We start from the raw sequence: 22,866 nt of genomic DNA on the forward strand, positions 1-22,866 counted from the left end.
GAAGAATCAAATTTTGTCAGAAATCTTCAAAGGGGTTCTGGAAGGTTCAAAGGTAAGCTACCTTTCAAATGCTTTGCTTGTGGAAGAGTAGGTCATTATGCTGCAAAATGTCCTTATAAGGATAAAGGAAAGGAACCTGCTAGATGGAACAAGAAACAAAGTGCAAATAAGAAAAGCTACTACACCCATGAAGATAGTGATGGTTTATCAAACAGTGATGAAGATGAACAAGGTAATAAATATAAGTTGTTAATGGCATTTGAAGATGATGATTATGAGGATGCTGTAGATGTGAATAACCTCTATGATGAAATTACTAGACTCAAGAGATGTATAGAAGAAAAGAATGTGATCATTGATACTCTACAATTTCAAATTGATGAAAAAGAAAAACATCTTGAAAAACTAGAAGGTGAAATTGTTGGTCTCAGAAAAGAAATTGAGAAAGCAAAAGCTATTAATCTTAAGTTTGTCAAAGGATCTGAAACTTTGGATGAGATTATCAATGTGCAGCGGTCTCCTCTAAACAAGACAGGTTTGGGTTACAATGGAGAAACCTCTCAAGCATCCACCTCAAAAAGTTATCTTGATGCGGCAAGAAGAAATGAGCAGAAGAACAATGAAGATAATCAGGTAAAGTAGGGACAAAATACAAACAAAAACTATCAGGGGCAATCCATCTTAAGGGTGAACAAAAGCTACAACCAGCCACAGGTAAAATCTTCTCAGTTTGGTTCAAGAATAGATGAAAATAGAAATTACAATCAGTTGGCAGGTAGATTCAATAACCGCAGAAGCTTCTTCAATGGACAATGCTTTTCTTGCCATAATTTTGGTCACAAAGCAGCTCAATGTGTTGCATATAAAACAATCATGACTAGGGAAGCTCAAAAACAAAGAAGTATGACAGGGATGACAAAAAGGACCTATAACAACTTTTCGGTTCTTGAAAATGAAGTCAAATGTTCTATTTGCAATAACTTTGGTCATGAAGAATCTGAATGCAGGAGCAGGTTTCAGCAGAAAAAGGAGCAAGCCTCAAGCACCAAAACATGGAGAATAAAAGAACCTCAAACAGAAAGATGTGGAATAGCATTTTATGCAGAGGGACAGGAAAATCTATGGTACATTGACAGTGGATGTTCGAAGCATATGACAGGTGATAAAGAAAAACTTGAATCTTATTCTGTTCTAGAAAAAGGAAAGAAAGTCTCTTTTGGAAACGATACTCCTACAACTATAAAAGGAAAAGACATTGCTCAGTTAAAAGGAAAGGTCAAAGCTGGAAATGTTTTGTATGTTGATGGATTGAAGCATAATCTTCTAAGTGTCAGCCAGATGTGTGATCAAAGAACCGAGGTTATTTTCAGATCGAATGGATGTCTTGTTCGTGATCATGATACAGGTAAAACAATACTCAAAGGCAAAAGAACTCCAAATAATCTGTACATATTTGAAGAAGGACAACAACAATGCTATCTAAGCAAGGATGAAGAGCACTGGTTATGGCATCGAAGGTTGGGACATCTAAGCTTCTCACAAATAAGGAAAGCATGCAAATATCAGGCAGTTCGCGATCTTCCAGATATCAAAATTCCTGACAACACCATATGCAGATCATGTCAGTTTGGAAAACAAACCAGGACTAACTTTCCAGAGAAAGAAGGATCAGCTAGCATGCCTCTTGAGCTAGTACATACAGATACATGTGGTCCATTCAGGAAAAGAACACCTAGAGGAGAGGAATACTTGATATTATTTATTGACGATTTCTCCAGGTTTGTCTGGTTAGGACTTATGAAGCACAAAGATGAAGCATTCGAAAAATTCAAATCCTTCAAAGCCTTGGTTGAAAATGAATCAGGTCACAAAATTAAGTGCCTCAGATCCGACAGAGGTGGGGAATTTACTTCAAATGAATTTTTTGATTTTTGTGATGAACATGGGATAAGGAGAGAATTCTCTACAGCTAGAACTCCTCAGCAAAATGGAGTTGTTGAAAGAATGAACAGAACAATCCAACAAATGGCTCGTGCTATGCTTGATGAATCAGGAACTCCCGCAACTTTCTGGGGTGAAGCTGCACATGCTGCGGTTGTTATTCTCAACAAAACAAATGTCCGGGTGAACAACACTCAAACTCCTCATGAGCTTTGGAGTGGCAGGACTCCTTCGGTAAAGCACTTCAAAATCTTTGGGAGCAAATGCTATATCAAGAATACTGATGAGCAGCTTGGCAAACTTGAACCTAGAGCAGATGAAGGCATTCTTCTTGGCTACTCTCCACATAGCAAAGCATACAAATGCTACAATAAAAGACTTGGCAGAATTGTTGACAGCATTGATGTAGTGGTTGATGAGAAGGGATATATTCCTAGGCAAGTACATCATGAAGATATAGAAGAAGATGAAGGCTACCCTCAAAGACAGAATAATGAAGAAGAAGAACCCCAAGGAGAACCTCAAGAAGAACCAGAGGAGCAGACAAGAATAGAAGAGAAAACTCCATCCAGATATGTTCAGAAGAATCATCCAGAATCTCAGATTGTGGGGCAGAAAGAAGCAGGTGTACAAACAAGAAGAACAGTTGCAGAAGCCTCAAGCTATTTGGCATTACTCTCCTCTACTGAACCACAAAATGTGAAAGAAGCATGCAAAGATGAATTTTGGGTGAAAGCAATGGATGAATAACTTGAGCAAATCGAAAAGAACAACACTTGGGAGCTGGTTCCTAGACCAAAGGATAAGAATGTTATCGGAACAAAATGGGTCTTCAAAAATAAATTGAATGAAAATGGAGAAGTAATTAGAAACAAAGCCAGACTTGTTTGTAAAGGGTATGCGCAGCAAGAAGGAATAAACTTTGAAGAAACTTTAGCTCCTGTTGCAAGACTTGAGGCCATCCGAATGTTCCTTGCTCTCTCAAGTTTTCAAAACTTCAAAGTATTTCAAATGGACGTGAAATCAGCCTTTCTGAATGGAGACTTGGAAGAAGAAGTGTACATTGAACAGCCAGATGGGTTCATTCTTGGAAATGATCCAAATCTTGTATGCCGATTGAAAAAGGCTCTCTATGGTCTCAAACAAGCTCCAAGGGCTTGGTACTACCGGTTGGACAAATATCTTCATCAACAAGGTTTCTCAAAAGGTTCAGCAGATAGCAATCTGTATATAAAGGTTGAAAATGACAAATTGCTAATACTTGTTGTGTATGTAGATGACATTATTTTTGGCAGCAATGAAGAAGCTATGAGTCAAAGCTTTGCCTCGGTCATGCAGAAAGAATTTGAAATGTCCTTGCTAGGAGAACTGACATATTTCCTTGGTTTGCAAATCCAACAAAAGGAAGGAGGAATCTTTTTATCTCAAACCAAGTATCTCAAGCAGATTTTGAAGAAATATGGCATGGAAGATGCAAAACCAGTATGTACACCCATGGTCACAGGATGTAGTCTCAGTGCAAATGATGAATCTGCAGCAGTACATCAACCAACCTACAGATCTATGATTGGAAGTTTACTATATTTGACAGGTACCTGACCGGACATCATGCATGCAGTTGGAATAGTTGGAAGATTTCAGGCAAATCCGAAGGAGACTCATCTTCAGGCAGTAAAGAGAATTTTCAAATATCTTCAAGGGACTCAAAATTATGGCTTATGGTATCCTAGAGATACAGATCTTACTCTTCATGCTTATACAGATGCAGATTGGGCCGGAAGCGTGGATGACAGGAAAAGCACAAGTGGTGGTGCGTTCTTTATGGGTTCCAGACTGGTATTTTGGTTCAGCAAGAAACAGAGTTCCATTGCCTTATCTACAGCTGAAGCAGAATATGTTGCTGCTGCATCTTGTTGCACCCAACTCCTTTGGATGATGCAGACTTTGCAGGATTTTCAAATCACTTGTACTCCACCAATCCCCATCTTATGTGATAATACAAGTGCAATCAGCATCTCAAAGAACCCTGTTATGCATTCAAAAACCAAGCACATACCAATCAAGTACCATTTTCTCCGGGAACAAGTGCTTGAACAGAAAGTCAAGTTGGAGTATGTTCCTTCCAAGGAACAAGTTGCTGATATTCTCACCAAACCATTGCCCAGGGACACATTTGAATACCTCAGGCAAAAGCTGGGGGTTGTTGATGCATCATCTTATTGTTGAACATCTTCTTATTGGTGGTACAAGGCTCAGGGGGAGCACATAATGCATTGTTGGCATTATGGAGAAGGAGATCTTGGAAATAGCTGCAATATGTCTCTATCTCTTTCATGGTGGATTTCTGGTTATTTGTTGCAGATCTGGAGGAGCATGAGCTAAGGGGGAGCATACCCTTTGCCCTTGATGTCAAAGGGGGAGAATGAAGCTAAAGCTTGTAAGGTTAAGGTTGCCAGGTTGAGGTTGCCATCAAGTCCAAAGGGGGAGATTGTTGGCATTATGTTATCTGGTATGACTGTATGTTGTACTTGATGGCAACTCCAGTGGTAAGGCTCTCAGTTTGTTGAAAAATTAAGAAGGACGCAGGCAATCGGTTCAGAAAGTGCGTCCCCGCAGGTATACCATGCAGAACCCGCGTCCAGGGACGCTGGCCAGCCGTTCAGGGGGTGCGTCTACCCAGTGCACACATTTCAAGGCAGAGAAAAGCACGTGGGGGTTTCTTGTGTGGTATCTAGCCGACGGTTTTATGTTTCTATGGTGTCGGCTCGTGGTATTGTTCCATGTTTTGGGGAGGAGCTTGCCTATATAAAGCAAAGGAGTTCATTTGGATTGAGCAATTGTCTTGGGTTGAATATCTTATTTGGTGAGATCTAGTCCAGATCTAAGAGGGCAAATCTTCTAATGGACTGTGATCTCTATGGCGCATGATCAGATCTGTAGATCTGACTGTTTGGGTTTGTCCTGAAGCCTTCATATCATTTATATCTAAAGGGTCGCAGGTTCAGTGAAGGGAAAGTGCGCCGGGACGCAGGTACTGTAAAGGGCAAGTGCGCCGAGACGCAGCACAGTAGAGAGAGACCTGCGTGGGGACGCAGGGCGATCAAGGTTCAGGTGCGTCTCTGAAGCAGAAGGACGCGGCGCGATAGTGTTTTCAGGTGCGTCTCTGTAGCGAAAGACGCGGCGCGATAGTATCTTTGGGTGCGTCCCTGAAGCAACAGAACGCAGAGCAGTCAAAGGAACAGTGCGTGGGCACGCAGCGGAGCAAAAGGATATCTGTGTGTGGACGCAGAGTAGCAGAAGGTTAACGGCGTCTGGTCGCAGGCCACAGAAAGAAAAACTGCGTCTCTGTTTTAAGATGTTCTGTTGATTGAATTTCTCTATTGATAAGGTGTTCTGGGTTAGTTCTGTTGTTGCTGATCTGATATCTGTAGTGATCTATATCTGTTATGTACTTGTTGATCATCTGATGCTTTATGAAAAGAAGTAGGGGGTTGTAGCTCCCTTCCAGGAGTAGACTGGAAAACGAGAGAGAGAGAGAGTTGTAGCTCTCTGCAGGTTGCAGCCTGCGTACTGGTAAAGGACTGCACCAGTACAAAATCATTGTAAAAGAAGTTTCTAAATTAAAAGAAGATAGAGACATATTGCAGCAGGTGGTTTTCACCCACATTGGGTTTCCACCTTACATCTTGTGTTCTTTGGTGTGACTATCTGTTTTTCATGCTCATTATTTTATGGTACTGACATGCTAAAATAATTCAAAGATCAAATAAGGAAGATTTATTAAATTGCTAGATAATACTGATTCACCCCCCCTCTCAGTATTATTTCCAACACAGAGGGTGTAACAGCTACCACCAAGTGGTTTTCAACTGCCACAAAAAGTGTTTGTCTATGCCTGCAAAAGGTTTTCATAGCCAAATTATTATTATTATTATTATTATTATTTCTTTTATTTTTTTGAAAAAAGTGTAACAGCTGCCACCAGCTAGTTTTCAGCTCTTACACTTACTGGAAAAGTTAAAATTTTTGCAACACAGGGGGGCTTTCCCCTATTCCCATAACCTGTAGATCTAAATTTGTGACAATGTTGACAAATGAACCCTTTGAGGTATGTTTGTGATACAGCTGGAGACGGTGCCCATTTGCAAGTAATGGTGTCCTTGCACAGTCAATGGTTACCAAATTTATAGTCCCATTTTCAAAGACTTCATCTACCTCATAAGAACCTAGCCATCTGGTGCAAAGCTTATCCTTGAAGTCCTTAAACCTTGAGTCGTATAAGAGAGACCAATCTCCTTTTTGGAATTGTTTCTTCCATATATATCCGTCATGTCACTTATCTCTCTATTGCTGGATAATCTTTGTTTGTTGGATAGCATCCAACTGTTTCTGCTCCAATTCATTGAGCTAGTCCAATCTATGCCTTTGTGTTGTAGTCAAATCCAAATTGACTTGCAATGTTGTTCTTAGTGTCTTGATTTCAAATTCATTGGGGAATAAAGGGTTCTTTCCATACACAAGTTCATATGGTGAGAATCCAGTGGAGTTCCTCCATGTAGTCCTATATGCCCATAAAACTTCTAGAAGTTTGTCAACCCAGTTTCTTTGATGACTGGCCACATTCTTAGTAAGGATCCCCTCAATGACTGCTTTCCACCTGGCCATTCCCCTGTGGATGGTAAGGTGTTGTGATTTTTTTTATGGTTTTTATATTTCTCGACCAATTCCTAGATATTATGAGATGTGAACTGTGGCCCTCCATCTGTGACTGTCTCCTTGGTATTTTGGTAAGTTTTAGTGTCTATGGATAAACGCCTAAACCCCTAGACTAGTAGCTAAGTCTAGAATAACAGTGCAAAGCATTCTCTACCTTTTCTATAACCAATAGATTAAATAAGATAGTAAAGAAGCCTACCTGAAGCTTTCGCTTACTCCTTATCTCCCTTGACCAATTCTGTCACCCATTTCCGTACTTAATTCACTTGAAAAGTACCTACACACAGACAGAAGACAAAAACCGATCAAAGCATATGATAATGATCTATTGATTAAACATAAAATGGAATCAAGTGCATAATACAGATATGAAAGCTTCAATAAACAATACAAACATATGTAAAAAGCTTTGAACACTTTATTAGTAAAAGGAAGAATTACAACCCAATTTTCTTGATTTAGTGTCACTCCTCCAGTTCAATCCCATCCTTTCCTCATGACAAGCATGACATTTTGACATCATTACAATACTTGAAACCAACTCAAGTCTCATACTAATAACATCTCCCTATAATTCAATCATTTCTAGCCCCTGATCACTTAGATGAGTGGTCTTTTTATAGATAAATGAAAGAAGTTATTCCATAAATGGTGACAATGAACACCCTCCCAAACTTAGGATTTAGTTCCATGGAGGAAGGGATAAAGGGATTGATGTTCCTTAGCTTCCTACCTCATCCAATTTCGAGCCGAAAGGAGTGGATAGCCTTGGGAAACTTCTAGAAGCATCCTATGGATAATAATATTCCAAACCCCAATGCATATTTTACTCAAATTCACCTAGCGTAGGCCAGAGAGGGTTCAAGTGTGCTGCAATGCACCCTGGCAGTGTACTGGGCTGCACTGCAGTGCACCTTGATAAAGGCTTTCTTGCGCTGATCTTCTTAGAGGAAGTTTTTCGATGATTTCAATCATGGAATCTCTTGGGAAGGAGGCATTCTGATGGTTGACTTCATTAGGGCATATAACAACTGAATTAGGGTTTGATTGGCGCTAATAGTACTGATCTTTAAGTCAGGGTCGATGTGCCCAAATGGATATGTAACAGTTGCCCCCTAAAACATGAAGTCGTAAATATGTATATCAAGTGAAATGCTTTACTATGTGGAGAGGAGGTATCGAAGTGGAAGGTGACCTGCATCAATTACAATACATATATCATGATAATTTGATTTTTTCTCATGAACACGCTGAGGGAAGGCATACCCATGCTTAACTTATAAAATTTCATTACATGTACAAATATATTTGTCTACAGATATAGACCCATGAATGGATGACCATGAATGTAAGGCCATTGTACATCTGATTTAGTACTCCTGAAAATATCGCAGCCCGAATGGATGAAACTAGATCCAGGGTCTTCAATCTTGTTCAATCTTTCGCTCAAGTACAATTCTAACCATTTGAATAGATGATTTGAAGTCAAACATGGGAAGACATCGTTTGATTACCAGCCAATGATGTAAGCTGTTAACATACGCGAGAGGAATCACTGATAATGATAATGACCCTCAAGGTACTATAGTACATTTTTCATGGTGTGAATAAATGATTTGATGTTGAACACGATACAAAATCTTTCGGTCAAAGGCCAATGATGTCAACCTATCGTCGGAAGCGAGAAAACTACTATTGATGTATGAAAGCCTGAAGATACTGAAGGGGTGTTTCTAAATCAACTTTTTGGATAATGTGCTGATGTCGACAAGAAGCGACTCATCACACGAGAGCCTTGATGTATCCCACATCAACGACAAGAAATGAGGTAAATGATTTTGGAGATGAAAATCGATTGATGACAAAAGGTTCAGGAATGGTAGTCATGAAAATGAAGGTTTACGGTATTGCAAAGAATGAAGTTTGAATTGAATGACTTCTCTTGAACATGTCGGCAACACTAAAATGAATTGGTAGCATTGACCCAAAAAAAAGTAATGGATGGTATGATAGACCAACGGTGTGATAACCATCAAGCTAAATGACCCAACCCACATAGTCACGGTGATGAGGTGAAAGTGTCATGTTCAAGAGCAACTTGCTACCATAAAGTGTTCTTCCCTTCTTCCCATTTTCCCTAGTCATTGCTAACCAATACCTCTTTATTTTTATTAATCTCGAGGAGGATAACATATGCTTGTTGTATAATTCCACCCTTTGGGTGAATCCATCACTATTTGATTCTTTAATGAGTCTAGTGAAGGTGAAACTCAGTCTTGTCTAGATGGACAAGTTTGTCACTATTTGATGTTTTTAATGAGTTTAACGACAAAGATAACTCGGTCCTTTTCATATTTATAGATTTTGAAAAGGGACGAAAAGGAAACTCCAAAATTTCTTTTTCGTAGATTTGTCTCTCAAGTCTGAAAAAGCATAAAAAAATACAAGAGAGATATCGTTTCCAATCTGTTAACGAGCTGGAAAGGACAATCACTCGACAATCTTTTCGTGTTTATAGAGTCTAAAAAGAGCTTAAAGAGGACTCCAGTTTGAGGAACAAGTGGTGTCTAGGGTAACAACCGGTACCAGTGATGTTGGAACTTCTCAAAACATGTTGATTTATGTGAAGAGGCTGCCTAATAAGATCACTCATTGCAACTGTGCCTCAAAAAGGGTAAAACAACCAAGTGAAAGCGTATGATTGGCCAAAGGGGTGGTGGTGATGGGATGAAAACAACCAAGGCTCATCTGACAAAAGAGGCTAATAGAATGGAAATCACAAGGGTTAAACTTCAAATGGGTTCATTTTTAGACAAGCTTGAACCATATGGAACTATGCTTGGGTTCAGTTTCATGTTTAGACAAGCTTGAAACAAAAAACTATGCTTGAGATTAGTTTACATGCCCTAAGCATGATGAAAGGGAGAGTCTCTTGTAACCAAATGGAAGTCGTTGCGGTGAAGCGGGACATTTATCCAACACCTTTTTGGCTTCATTCAGATAGGGAAAAAGGTGAATGGGATGATTCCCTTCACATTACCTACAGGGAAACTTAACTTTACCATTAGGTGCATGCCCCCCAAGCTTCATTACATTCACCTAAGTAGACTACTCGTGGCTATCAGGTGGATGGAATGAAGGTTCTTTTACGAGATCAAGTGAAAGACTCGACTAGGATTTTACGAGATTTAATCAAAGACTCGAGTTAGAACTTGGGACCTTGTTTCATTTTTTAATGAGCTTGACACAAGACAAGGAACTCTTCTCAAAGAGATGTTTCATTTTTTTAATGAGGTTGACAAACTAAAAGAACCATCGTCATATCTTTGGTTTCATTTTTTAACAAGGTTGACACAAGACAAAGAACTATCCTCATGGGAGCTATTTCATTTTTTAATGAGGTTGACAGAGTAAAAGAACTATCCTCATAGACCTATTTCATTTTTTAATGAGGTTGACACAGTAAAAGAACTATCCTCATATTCCTTGGTTTCATCTTTTAATGAGGTTGACACAAGACAAGGAACTATCCTCGGGACCCTGTTTCATTTTTTAACAAGGTTGACACAGTAAAAGAACTGTCCTCATGGACCTGTTTCATTTTTTAAGGAGGTTGAAATAGTAAAAGAACTATTCTCGTGCCCTTGATCACAACACATAGGAGGTCATGAAGGAGAGATTTCGTTCCAATGCCCCAAATACATGATGTACAACATCACTGAATTGATCGTTAGTTGATGTAGGTATGAAACGGGTTGCCACAAAATTGACCCGTGACGAGGATGATACATTTGTAGAAACGGACCATTTATGGAAGATGGTTGACTGGGAGCCATAGTTGGATTGGGAAATGAAATCTGGTCAACGGTGACAATTTTTCCTTCATGTGGGAGACAAATCACTCGAAAGAGTTTTGAAACAATAGCTCCCGTGTCATAAACATAGTCACACTGAAGGAGTAAATTGTAATCTAAAGGGCTTGGGACTACCATCATGTTTAAATAAACGATCTTTCCTCCCAAAGTAATAGGAAAATGAGGAAGGATCCCTAATGGTTTACTGGTTCCTCTATTAAAAGCCAACAGATTCTGGGTAACAGGCACAAGTGGTGGTGAACTGAGCACTTGCCAAGCAGTTGAGGAAATGATACTCACAGATGCACCTTCATCTATAATAGTGCCTGATACAATAATATTAGAAACCTATACTATGATTTGGAAAGACACATAATAAGGAAGATTGAATCCTATTAGTTGATTCCAATCAAAGGAAGTGACCAGACTACTTGGAGGGGGTACTGTAAGAACGGGAGAATTAACCCCTTAAGTTACGAGAATGGGAGGATTTTCCTCTTGTCTTGATGGAACATGAGGATTGCCCCCAAGCTCATTGGAATCTAAAGAAACAAAAATAACTTGATTGGTATCATATTCACTCTCTTCGGGAAAGGTACGATTAACTGAAGTTGAAATCAAGTTAGTTGTTACCTCAACCTGTTAATTTGGGTTGGGTACAGACTCATAGGATTCACTTTCAAAGAGATTGGCTTCGACCGATGGTTGATTTTGTTCAGTCAATTCATCAACTAGTGAAGGATTTAGGGAGAGTTTCCTGTAACCAGATGGAAGTAGCTGTGGTGAAGCAGGACGGTTATCCAATGCTTTTTTGGCTTCATCCAGATAGGGAAAAAGGTGAATGGGGCGATTCCCTTCACATAACCTATAGGGAAACTTACCTTTACCCTTCTTTCCATGAACTTTATTACCACTAGTTGATGGTGTGTCACTAGCATGATCTCTAGAAGTTGATGACATAGGATGTTGTCAACGAGAAGACCGTTCCTATAATATCTGAGGAATATCAGAACAATTTCAAAGAAGATGGTCTCCCACAAAAAGTTTGCATGGATATCAAACTTTGTGAGGCTTGATGGATAGTTTCTCATCAGATGTTTCATTTAAATCAATGGTTGCTTGACTGCCTCTCTACTGAATTTACTTATTCTTCTTCTTCTTCCCTTTCTTCTTCTTCTTAGCCACCTGGTTACTAGTACCAATACTTTCACCAAGCGAAGAGGAAGAAGGGGAGGAAGAAACAACCAAGGAAGAAGGCAAAGGGTCAACTTTAGGATCAATTGGAGGTTGATTTTGTCTAGTCGAAGGTGTACTCAATTGCAGAGAAATCATAACATTTTGAACCAAGGAGATTGAAAACAACCATACTAGCAAGCCAATGGTAAATCTTGAAAGGGACAATGTATCCATATATGGAGCACCAATATTTCCAAAAGGAGGAAAAAGACTAGGATTCCCATCAAAAGGAATTCCTTGATTAGTGGAATCTGGATTTGCCACCATATTTTTCAACCTAAGATCAACTAAGGAGTGAGCGTGGAGAATTTTATTCATGGTCAATTAATTTTATTTTAATCAAAGTAACATAACAAAACAAAAGAGGGATAATCTAGGAAAAAGGTTTACCAAGCAACTGTGAATTGCAGAATACCTCCTGGCGAACCAAGAAGTATGGGTAGGAAATCTCCACGAATGTTGTGTTCGGTGTATCATAGTGTACAAGGCGGACAACTTGATTACCTAAGGATGGATAGCAACCTAGAGTTTTCCTCCTCTATATACCCAAAGGTACGTGGAGGCCCAATCCGTATAAGCACTGTCTAATGAAAAAACGCACAGTGATAGCATTCCCATATACTTTACATACTGTAACACTGCCCCATATACCCGAAGGTACATGGAATGAGGTATCACACTTGGAATGTATTGCAAACAATTTAGCAATAGCTGCTATGTTTTACGACATCGAAACACGTCTCTAGCCTAGACCTCTAAATGTTTTTCAATAGGTGATGATGCTCCATTAGGTAAATTCAGATAAATTTTAAGTTGATCTTCTTTATAATTTGCCTTTCAAGGTTCACCATGTGATCTATTTTTGAAATTCCTAAAATGAAACTAATATGATAAGAATTCTTTCCATTCAATTTAATGATGAAAATCCTAGCTACTTAGGGATAGAGAAATCATATTCCTTTTGATCAAAGAGCAAAGAGCACAATCTAAATGCAAATTCGCTACACTATTCCTATCAGCACACACAATCTTTTTCAATGCAACATGCATGTATTTCTTTTCGATTTCCCTTAATGTGAATGAACAGAAAGGAAAAATAATGCACAATCGATCAATAAACTCTTTTCATAAAAATGATGATTTTGAGACAATTTCTTTTCAAGGAAAGGAAGACTTTACGACAATTTCGTTTTCAAATAAATGAGGAATTACAACACTTTCAATGAAAAGACTAATCATATGCACACATTAATCAATCGATCTTTCATGAATGAAGACTTTACAACAATTCAATTTTCGAAGGAAAAGAAGATTTTATGACACTTTCTTTCGACAAAGATCAATCAACCAAAACATTAACTTTCGAATATAGATTGAAAATGACAAAGTAAATACATAAGAAACATTTATCAATCCTAGTCTAATTAGGGCCAGCTAAGGAGTTGAAAAACTATTTTCAGATACAAGACATCATTGACATTCAGTGAATCATTCAAACAGGAGAAAATTGGCAAAAAACTTCAGCTCCTAGATGGGAAACTAACCCTCAAGGGATTAGCGTAGGCTGCAGTGAGAGATAGTTCACTTCAGTGCACTGGCTCTATGTGGGAAGTGCATTACAATGTATTGTGTCTTTCACTGGGATGTGCTGGTGACAGTAAGCCATCTTTGAAGGCAATCTGACACAGTTTTGACTCAATTTTAAATTATATAAGACTGAAATTAAATCAACGAACACAAGTACAGTATGTAAAAATATCTTAAGAGGCTGATAAGATACTAAGATGGATAATCAATCCCCAGTATGGTCGCCAATTTGTTTTGGGAAGTTTTAGTGTCTATGGATAAACTCCTAAACCCCTAGACTAGTAGCTAAGTCTACAGTGAAAAGCATTCTCTACTTTTTCTATAACCAATAGATTAAATAAGATAGTAAAGAAGACTACCTAAAGCTTTCGCTTACTCCTTATCTCCCATGACCAATTTTGTCGCTCCTTTCCATACTTAATCTACTTGAAAAGTACCTGCACATAGACATAAGACAAAAACCAATCAAAGAATATGATAATGATCTATTGATTAAACATAAAATGGAATCAAGTGCATAATACACATATGAAAGCATCAATAAACAATACAAACATATGGAAAAAAAGTTGAACACTTTATTAGTAAAAGGAAGAGTTACAACCCAATTTTCTTGATTCAGTGCCACTCCTCCAGTTCAATCCCATCCTCTCCTTATGAAAAGCAAGCCATTTTGACATCATTACAATACTTGAAACCAACCCAAGTCTCATACTAACAAAATCTCCCTATAATTGAAACATTTCCAGCCCCTGATCACTTAGATGAGTGGTCTTTTTATAGGTGAATGAAGGAATTTATTCCATAAATGGTGACAATGAATGCCCTCCCAAACTTAGGATTTAATTCCATGGAGGAAGGGATAAAGGGATTGATGTTCCTTAACTTCCTACCTCATCCAATTTCGAGACGAAAGGAGTGGATATCCTTGGGAAACTTCTGGAAGCATCCTATGGATAAGAATATTCCAAATCCCAATGCATATTTCGCTCAAATTTGCCCAGTGCAGGCCAAAGAGGGCTCAAGTGCACTGCAATGCACCCTGGCAGTGTAATGGGCTGCACTGCAATGCACCCTGATAAAGGCCTGCCTATGCTGATCTTCTTAGTGGTAGTTTTTGGATGATTTCAATCATGTAATCTCTTGGGAAGGAGGCATTCTGATGGTTGACTTCATTAGGGCATGTAACAACTGAATTAGGGTTTGATGGGCCCTAATAGTATTGATCTGTAAGTTGGGCTTGATATGCCCAAATGGATTTGTAACACATGGGTATGCCAAATTGAATAAAGATGTCTTCAAACAGAAATTCTAAGATAGCCTGCTCCATGGCTCTTGTTATTGCCTTCGCCTCAACCCATTTCATGACATAGTCAATACAGACCAAGATGTAGGATCTTTGTCTAGATGAAGGATTGATTGGTCCCACAAAATCTTGAGTCCACTTCTCAAAAGGTTATATGATGATCTAGGGCTATAACGGCATCTCATCTTATTGCAGTGGTTAGCCCATCCGTTGACAACTATCACATCCCTTCACAAACTTCTTGGAATCTTGAAATATTGTTGGCCAATAGTACCCTGTTGAAAGGACTTCGTATCCTGTCCGTTTATCTGTGAAGTGTCCTCCACAAGGTTCTTCATGGTAGGCTTTGAGGATATCAAAGACCTCATCCTCTCTAACACATCTTCTGATATGGAAATCGGGTCCAGTGTGGTAAAGGTTCCCATCTATCCAGGTATATGTAGCACTTTGTTGTATGGTTTTCTTTTTCTCCCTAAAGGAAAAATACTGGGGAAACTTCCCTACAACAAGATAATTGGATATATCTGCATACCAAGGTGATTACATAGAAATAGCAAAAAGATATTCATTAGGGAAAGAATCTTCAGTAGGAGTGCAATTGTCATCAATAGTTAGCCTAGAAAGAAAGTCAGCTACTACATAGTCTTTTCTAGGCTTATCTACAAGAGTGATATCATATTCTTCTAATAGCAATAACCAACGTGTAATCCTACCATTTGTAATTTGCTTATTCATTAAGAAACGAATGACAGAATGGTCAGTGTGTACAAATACTTGATATCTGGTGATGTAATGTCAAAATTTATTAAGGGCGTGCATGACTGCTAAGAACTCCTTCTCGGTCACTGTGTAGTTGAGCTCAGCTGGAGTTAAACTTTTACTTATGTAGTAAATGGCATAAGGTTTCATATCCTCCAAGTAGCCCACAACAACACCTACAACAATATCCAATGCATCCGTAGCTATGTGAAACGACAGTTCCCAATTAGGCCCTCGCAAGACCGAGGCTGCTAATACAAAGCCCTTTAGCTTTAAGAAGGCCTTCTCATGCTTCCCTATCCACAGGAAATCAACATCCTTCATGAGCAAGGAAAATAATGGCGATGCAATTCTTGAAAAAGTTTCTACAAATCTTTTGTAATACCCTGCATGCCCCAAGAAACTATGTACCTCTTTCTGCATTTTGGGGGTTGGAATTCTTAGGATTAACTCTATTTTTGCAGGGTCTACCTTGATTCTTGTATGATCCCTTCAATCATCATCATGTGACACTTCTCTATGCTCAAGGTAACATTGGTCTATACCCATTGTTCTAACACTTTTTCTAGATTTACTAATGTTGCTTCAAAAGCATCTCCATAAGGTGTGAAATCATCCATGAATATTTCTAGACAATCATTCAATAAGTTAGAGAAAATTCCTAGAATTTCCCTTTGAAAGGTTGCTGGTGCAATACATAGCTCAAAAGGTAGCACTCTATATGCATAGGTTCCCCAAGGACAAGTAAAGGTTGTTTTATCCTGGTCTTTCGGGGTGATCTATATCTGATTGTAGCCACTAAATCCATCCAAAAATGAAAAGAATTTCTTTCTAGAGAGAGTATCAAGGACGTGATCTATAAATGGTAATGGAAAATGGTCCTTCTTAGTGACCTTGTTGAGTTCTCTATAGTCAACACAGAGCCTCCACTTGCCATTCTTTTTAGGAACAATGACAAGTGGTGACACCCATTGACTGTCAGATATTGGATAGATAAAAATAGCACTCAAGAGCTTTTTTAGTTCCTCTTTCACCACTTCCTTTAGTGCAGGGTTCACGCGGCGCTGTGGCTATTTGACTGGTTTGTAGCCATCCTTCAAATAAATATGGTGAGTGCATAGGTTAGGGTGGATACCTTTCATATCTGTATAATCCCATTCAAATGCCCTTTAATATTTTTGCAACATCTGTAACAGTTGTTGACTTTGTTCAGTAGTCAAATTGGGGTTAACATTCAAAACATTTCTAGCCTCAATCTCAATTGGGCTACTAGCAATATTCAGAGTTGTCCTCATTTTTTCAAAATCTATATCTTCCACCTCTTCCTCCTCATTTTCATTTTCAACAGAAGCAATAGACAATGAATTACTAATAAAACCATTAATAACATCATATTTTCTTTCATCTTTAAAATATTGCGCTTTCCCCAAAGTGAGGAGTGGTAGGGAAAGATCTGACTCAGGCTCAAACTCATCCCACCAAGGGTTTTACACATCCACATTTGGTTTTGGGGGATAAAGATTAAGGTTCTGGGTTTCCTGGCCATCCGAGATCACCATGGATCCCGCCCTGCAACCTATAAATGCATCTGCAGTGGCCAGCCAAGGTCTCCCTAGGATTAAAGGATGCCCCCCCAAATTGGATTTGGGCTGTAGAATAAGGAAATCTACTGGATATCTCTAGGAAGCTATCGTAATCACTATATTTTCTAACATCCCCTCAAGTTTAACACGGGACCTCTCTACCAATTCCAGCACAGTGGGGGTGTGTCTAACTCCATGTAGCTCGAGAGCAATGAAGAGATATTTTGTTATTACATTAATGGCAACCCCAAGATCAATCAATGTATTGGCTATGGGTTGATCATTAATGTAGACGGTGACTATAGGATTTCCTGGATTATTGTGCTTAGTAAGGAGAGGCTGAGAAGACATTAATTCAGATAACTCTCCCATCACATGTATGGTGGCAGGGTCTTTAGGATTTCTTCCAGGTTTCTTAATGCACAAATCTCTCATTGTCTTGGCATAGATGGGTACTTCTTTAAGGGATTGCAGCAAATGGATTCGTACATATATATTTTTCAATTCCCTAACAAAATCAGATTCAGGCTAGGAAGTCATCCTAGGTTCAACCAGTCTCTGAGGATATGGGGGGTTGTGCATAACAGCAGTTGAATATACTATTATAGGTGTATCAACCTTCCTTGAAGTAGTTGTTACAGATGTAACAATTCTTCTTGGGTTGGTTGTTACAGATGTAACAACTTCCTCTATATCAGCTGTTGTAGGCATAATAGCCGCCTTAGAGTCTCTGACTTCTCCTCTGCATGGTTCACAGTCTTCGTACGTAATGATAGGGGAGTGACTAGGGTTAATTACCGTGTTTGATTGTAATTGTATTTCATTAAATTCGACGGGGGTAATAAGGTAGGTTTGGAAGGTCATAGGAGCCTCTATGCCCTGAGCTACTTTATTGTTTGGGTTTGGGTTAGGTTGCACAGGTATTTGAGGTCGTACAGGTGGTGGAGCAGCAAAATCTTAGAATGGAGGTAATTGTAGCTGTTGCTACTTGGGTGTTGCGGGCAGAGTTGAATTCTAGGCATTTTCTCTCTAGTTCTGGTTCCATGGGTATGGTTGGGGTTGAGGATATTGGACAGGAGGAGATGGAGACTATTGGTTCCAGGGTGAAGGGAACTGAACTCAAGGAGGGGAAGAATATTTCCATGGATATGGTTGATTATTATATACATTATTCCAAGAATTGAAAGAGGAAAAGTCTTGAGACATACCTGGAGATCACAGTTGCCATGGCCTCCATGGTGCATTGAAGTAAGAGGATTGCACCTCTTCACTTGATCCTCTAAGTGTTTGTTTTGGAGAATTTAGCATCTACGGATAAATACTAATTCACTACACAAGTAGTTGCACCTAGAACAATAGTTTAAAGTGTTTTAGACTTTCCCTATAAGCGATAAATAAGAAGAGAGGATAGAAGGCCTACCTGTAGTTCTTCTTTCCTCTTGTCTCCCTTGTATCGATTCCGTCACTCCTTCCCATACTTAAACCACTTGAAAATTACCATGTCAATGAAAACCGATCAAAGCATACTATCCATTGAATATAAATGAAAGAAATCAGAAGCAATTCATACATATAAGCATTATGAAAGAACACAAATATGGAAAAAGGTTCAAACACTTTATTAGATAGAAGAAGGAACTACAACCATCAGTGTCTAATTCAAATTCATTCCTCCATCTTGGATCCCATCCACATCACATCAAAATCAAGACAAGCTTGTGGAATCACATCACTTGCTCCAAAGTCAAGTCTCATAGCATCATTATCTCCTTACAATTCAACATAATCCAGCCAGCCCTTTAATCACTTAGATGAGTTGTTAATTTACAGGATGATGAAGGATTTTTTGTCATTAATGGTGACATTGAATGGCCTTCCATACTTAGAATTAGTTCCATGGAGGAAGGGATGAGAGCATAGGATGACCCTTAACTCATTCCTCATCCATTTTCAAGCTCATAGGAGTTGATAATACATGGAAACTTCTAGATGGCTCCACAAGATAAGAATATTCCCAAACCCTATGTGAATTTCGCTCATTCTCACCCAGCACATGTGAAAGGAAGCCTAAGTGCTTTGCAGAGCACCCTGGCAGTGGACTTAGCTGCTCTGCAGCACACCTTCATAAGGGCTTACCTGCGTTGGTCCCTCTTGAGGCAATTTCTAGATGCCTTCAAGTCATGAAACTATTTGGGAAGGAGGCATTCAAAGGGTTGACTTATTTAGGGCATGAAGCAACTAATTTTAGGGTTTGATGAGTCCTAAATCACTTATCTGAATGTTGGGATTTGATGTGCCCAAATGGATCTGTAACAGTTTCCCCCTAAAGCATGAAGTTGGAAAAATGCCAATGTCGAATGAAATGCTTTACGATGTGATGAGGAGGTATCAAGGTTGAAGGTGACCTATATCAATTACAATACATATATCATGATATTTTATTTTACATGAATCGCTAAGGGAACACATACCCATGCTCAACTTATAAACTTTCATTACAAGTACATAAACAGTGGTCTATAGATATAGACCCATGATCGGAATGACCATCAATGTAAAGCCATTATACATTTAATTTAGTACTCCTAATATCATAGCCCGGATGGATGAAACTAGATCTGGGGTCTTCAATCTCATTCAACGTTTGCTCAAGTACGATTCTAACCATGTGAATATGTGATCTGAAGTCAAACATGGGAAGACACTGTCTGATTACTAGTCGATGATGTAAGTTGTTAACAGATGCGAGAGAAATCACTGATAATGATAATGATCCTCAAGGCATTGCAGTACATTCTGCATGGTGTGAATGGATGATTTGATGTCGAACACCATACAAAGTCTTTTGGTCGAAGGCCATTGATGTATGCCTATCGCTGAAAGCGAGAAACCTGCCATTGATGCATGCAAGCTTCAAGGTACTGAATGGGTGTTTCTAAGTCAAATTCTTGGATAATGAGTTGATGTTGACAAGAAGTGACTTGTCGCAGGAGGGCCTTGATGTATCCCACATCAACGACACGAAGCGAGTGTAGTCATTTTAGAGATGGAATTTGACTGACAACACAAAGTTTAGGAATGGTGGTCATGAAAATGAAGGTTTATGGTATTGAAAAAGATGGATTTTCATTGAATGACTTCTCTTGAACATATCGGTAACACTGAATGAATTGGCAACATTGACCCAAAACCAAAGTAATGGATGGTGTGATAGACCATAGTGTGATAACCATCAAGCAAATAACCCAACCCAAATAGTGTGAATGAATTGGCAGCATTGACGCAAAACCAAAAGTGATGGATGGTGTGATATAGCATGAGTATGATAACCGTCAAGCAGATAACCCAACCCAAATAGTCACGGAGATGAAGTGAAAGTGTCATGTTCAAGAGTGACCTGCTACCATAAAGTGGTTTTCCCCTTTTTCACATTTTCCCCAGTCATTGCTGACCAATACCTCTTTATTTTTATCAAGCTTGAGGAGGATAACATATGCTTGTTGTATAATTTCACCCTTCAGGTGAATCCATCACTATTTGATGTTTTAACGAGTCTAGTAAAGGTGAAACTCGCTCTTGTCTAGATGGACAAGTTTGTCGCTATTTGATGTTTTTAACAAGTTTAACGACAAATATAACTCGGTCCTTTTTATGTTTAGAGAGTTTGAAAAGGGGCAAAAAGAAAACTCCACAAGTTCTTTTTCGTAGATTAATCTCTCAAGAATGAAAAAGCATAAAATAATACAAGAGAGATATCATTTCCAATCCGTTAATGAGTTGGAAAGGACAAGTGCCCGAAAATATTTTCATGTTTAGAGAGTCTAAAAAGAGCTTAAAGAGGAATCCATTTTGAGGAACGAGTGGTGTCTAGGATAGAAATTGGTTCCAGTGATGTTGGAACTTCTCAAAACATGTTGATTTATGTGAAGAGGTTGGTTAATAAGACCACTCATTGCAACGGTTCCTAAAAAAGAAGGATAAAACAACCAAGTGAAAGCGTATGATTGGCCAAAGGGATGGTGGCGATGGGATGAAAACAACCAAGGCTCATTTGATGAAATAGGCTGATGGAATGGCAATCACGAGGTCTAAAATGGAAATGGGTTCATTTTTACACAAGCTTGAACCATAGGGAACTATGCTTGGGTTCAATTTCATGTTTACACAAGCTTGAAATGAAAAACTATGCTTGGATTCAGTTTCATTTTTACACAAGCTTAAAACAAAAAACTATGCTTGAGATTGGTTACATGCCCCTAGCATGATGAAAGGGAGAGTCTCCTGTAACCAAATGGAAGTTGTTGCAGTGAAGCAGGATGGTTATCCAACACCTTTTTGGCTTCATCCAAATAGGGACAAAGGTGAATGGAGTGATTCCCTTCACATACCCTACAGGGAAACTTAACTTTACCAATAGGTGCATGCCCCCCAAGCTTCATTACATTCACCTGTGTAGGCTACTCGTGGCTATCAGGTGGATAGAATGAAGGTTCTTTTATGAGATCAAGTGAAAGACTCAACTGGGCTTTTACAATATCTAATCAAAGACTTGACTTGGAACTTTGCTCCAAGGGACCTTGTTTCATTTTTTAATGAGCTTGACACAAGACAAGGAACTCTACTCAGATTCCTTGTTTCATTTTTTAATGAGCTTGACATAAGACAAGCAACTATGGTCTAAGACCTGTTTCTTTTTTTTTAATGAGGTTGACACAATAAAAGAACTATCTTCATATCCTTGGTTTCATTTTTTAACGAGGTTGACACAATAAAAGAACTATCCTCATATCCTTGGTTTCATTTTTTAACGAGGTTGACACAAGACCAATAACTATCCTCATGCCCTTGGTTTCATTTTTTAATGAGGTTGACACAATACTAGGAACTATCCTCATAATCCTTATTTCATTTTCTAACGAGGTTGGCACAAGACAAGGAACTATCCTCATGGACCTGTTTCATATTTTAACGAGGTTGACACAGTAAAAGAACTATCCTCATTGGAGATGTTTCATTTTTTAATGAGGCTAACATAGTAAAAGAAATATCCTCATGGGAATTATTTCATTTTTTACTGAGGTTGACACAGTAAAAGAACCATCCTCATACCCTTGTTTCATTTTTTAACGAGGTTGACACAAGACCGGGAACTATCCTCATGAACCTGTTTCATTTTCTAATGAGGTTTACATAGTAAAAGAACCATCCTCATATTCTTTGTTTCATTTTTTTAATGAGGTTGACACAAGACAAGGAAATATCCTCATGGACTGGGAAATGAAAGCTGGTCAATGGTGACAATTCTGCCTTCATGCAGGAAATAGATCACTCGAAAGTGTGTTGAAACAATAGCTCCCATGTCATAAACATCATCGCACCCAAGAAGTAAATTGTAATCTAAAGGGCCTGGGACTACCATCACAACCAAATAAATGATTTTTCCTCCCAAATTAATAAGTAACTGAGGGAGGATCCCTAATGGTTAACTGGTTCCTTTGTTAAAATCCAACAGATTATGGGTAACAGGCACAAGTGGCAGTGAACCAAGTGCTTTCCAAGCAGTTGAGGAAAGGATACTCACAGATGCACCGTCATCTATAATAGTGCCGGATACAATCATGTTACAAACTTGTACTATGATCTGGAAAGGCACATAAGAAGGAAGATGGAATCCTCCCAATTAGTTCCAATCAAAGGAAGTGACTAGACTACTTGGAGGGGGTACCGTAGGAACAGGAAAATTAACCCCTTGAGTTACAAGAACGGGAGGATTTTCCTCCTGTCTTGATGGAACAGGCAGATTCCCCCAAGCTCATTTGAATCTGAAGAAATAAAAAGAACCTGAGTGGTATCATATTCACTCTCTTCGGGAAAGGTATGATTA

The sequence above is a fragment of the Pinus tabuliformis genome, chromosome 2_1 (assembly GCF_031772625.1).
Source record: "Pinus tabuliformis cultivar Carrire ecotype Pingquan chromosome 2_1, CPIR1, whole genome shotgun sequence".
NCBI classification, from domain to species: domain Eukaryota; kingdom Viridiplantae; phylum Streptophyta; class Pinopsida; order Pinales; family Pinaceae; genus Pinus; species Pinus tabuliformis.